Genomic DNA, 2,756 nt, shown 5'->3' on the forward strand with positions numbered 1-2,756 from the left:
CATTCTCATAGACCAGTAGGGTTAATATAGTAAAAATGGCCATCTTACCAAAAGCAAACTACAGATTCAATGCAATTCCCATCAAAATTCCAACACAATTTTTTCAGATCTTGAAAAATGCAATTTTCTTTTTTTTCATAGTAATGTATATTATTAGATCTCTTTGCCAGAATTTTACACCTAGAAATGTGTAATCTTATGCCTTACACTGACTGCTTGAGTGCCAGTATGGTCCACCAATTCAAACTTCCTTAACTATCTTTCACATGTTTTTTCAAAGACTGATGAAGAATCTCCTCCACCTCCCCCACTGGCTGCTTTCCCAAAGCAGTTAACAAAGGAGATCAGTGATGTTATAAATACAAAGAATTTGAACAGAACCGGAAAACAACAAAACAACTGTCAAAGGAAACCTCAAGTAAGGAAGGACTTCCACGGAAGTAGTAACACTCAACAAAAAAAACAAAAACTGTTCCCTGTTTCTGAATGAAGCTCCAGGTCTTACTCTGTCAGAGGATGACTCCGGATCCACTGTAGCATCACCTTGCCTTTAGTCTGATCAGAAGTGTTCTTACTCCCACCTTTCTGATCGTGTCCATCACCCACAGCCTTACCTTAAATGGTCCCACCACAGAGACTTGGGTTTGGCCTGAGGCTGTGAACAATCTCTCCAGCTGAATGAGAGTGTCACTGTGGACCTTCAGGGTGCAAAGGTATTTGTTCTCAGTGCCAAATATGTAGTCTTCCTGGTCTTCTTCCATGTAAAACATTAGTGGACTGTGGAAGTAGTCAGGCACATTCCACCATGTGTTCCGTCGTGGGTCACTCATTCCTGTCTCCCATAGGCTCCTACTTGCTTTAGCACAGAGCAATTCCAGGAAGCTGGTTGCTTGGTACACGAAAAAGCAATTTTCAAATTCACATGGAAACATACACACATACACACACACAAAAACAAACAAACAAACAAACAAAACAAAACAAAAAACAGGATAGCCAAAATAATCCTGAAAAATGAAATACCCACTGGAGGAATCACCATCCCTGACCTCAATCCATACTACAGAGCAATAGTGATTTTAAAAAAAGAAACATACATAAATAGACAGGTTGGTTAATGGAACAGATTTCAAGACCCGGAAATAAATCCACATTCCCCTGGACATGTAATTTTTTTTAAAAGAAGCAAAAACCATACGATGGAAAAAAGAAAGCATCTTCAACAAGTGGTGCTGGTCTATCTGGCGATCTGCATGTAGAATGCTAATAGATCCATATGTATCACTATGCATAGAGCTCAATTCCAAGTGGATCAAAGACTTCATTATAAAACAGGATATACTGAATCGAATATAATGAAAATTGGGGAATAACTTTGAATTCATTGACACAGGAGAAAATTTCCTGACCACAGCTTCAATGGCTCAGCCTCTAAGATCAACAGTTGACAAATGGGACCTCATGAAACTGAAAAGCTTCTATAAGACAAAGAACACACTGTCAATAGAATAAAACACCAACTCTACTTCTGGCAAAGTGCTATTATCCAAAAAATATTAAAAACTCAAAAAGTTAGACTCCAAAAATGAAATAACCTTATTTTAAAATGGGATACAATGCTAATCAGAGAATTCTCAACTGAGGAATAACAAATAGCTGAGAAGCACTTAAAGAAATGTTCAACATCCTTAGTCAACAAGAAAATGAAAATCAAAACAACCCTGAGATTCTATATTATACCAATCAGGATATCAAAGATCATAAAGTCAATTGACAGCACATGCTTGTAGGATGTGGAGAAAGTAGGATACAGCAATAGTCATCTATTGCTGGTGGGAGTACAAACTTGTACAACTAATGTGGAAATCAACCTAGCGGTCTCTCAGAAAAATGGAAATAGTTCTACTTGAAGACCCAGCTATACTCCTTCTTGGCATATATCCAAAAGACACATTACCATACCACAATAACACGTGCTCCCCTATGTTCATAACAGCCTTATTTGTAATAGCCAGAAGCTGGAAACAACCAAGATGTCTCTCAACTAAAGAATGGATACAGAAAATGTGGTTCCTTTATACATGGAACACTATTCAACTATAAAAATGAGGATATCACAAATTTTGCAGACAAATGGATAGAACCAGAAAATATCATCCTGAGTATGGTAACCCAGACCCAAAAGAACATGCATGGAATGTACTCATTGTTATGGGAATATTAGCCAAAAAATACAGAATACCCATGATATATTCCATAGATCCAAAGAGAGTAAATAAGAAGGAAGTCCTAAGTGAGAATGTATGAATCTTACTTAGAAGGGGGAACAAAATAGTCATGGGAGGCAAAGGGAAAGAGGGACTTAGGTGGGAGAGAGAATGGGGAGGAGAATAATGTGGTGTCAGTATCAGATATAAAAAGATATAGGAGAGACTCCCAGAGTTCCAGGAAAATGAACAGAAATATTCAGCTGGGATGGGAGGATCTCTAGGAACTCCCAGAGACTTGGGATGGGGTATGCTCTCAGGAGTCAATGAGACTAACCTTGGGTGAAATGCACAACAGGACCTCCATTGGAGGGTTGGGGACAACAATCCACCTGCAAAATATTTTTACCCAAAATTGACCCTGTCTAAAAGAAATGCAAAGACAAAGATGGAGCAGAAACTGAAGGAATGGCTGACCAGTGACTGACCCAACTTGTGACCCATCCCATGGGTAAGCACCAATCTCTAACACTGTTAGTGATGTCTTTC

General features: G+C 38.6%; 1 pseudogene; it reads right to left on the minus strand.

The window, feature by feature from the left end:
- Positions 1–331: 331 nt before the first annotated feature.
- Positions 332–830, minus strand: LOC114625055 (annotated as a pseudogene).
- Positions 831–2,756: the final 1,926 nt, after the last annotated feature.

The sequence above is a fragment of the Grammomys surdaster genome, unplaced genomic scaffold (genome assembly GCF_004785775.1).
Source record: "Grammomys surdaster isolate TR1022 unplaced genomic scaffold, NIH_TR_1.0 213, whole genome shotgun sequence".
NCBI classification, from domain to species: domain Eukaryota; kingdom Metazoa; phylum Chordata; class Mammalia; order Rodentia; family Muridae; genus Grammomys; species Grammomys surdaster.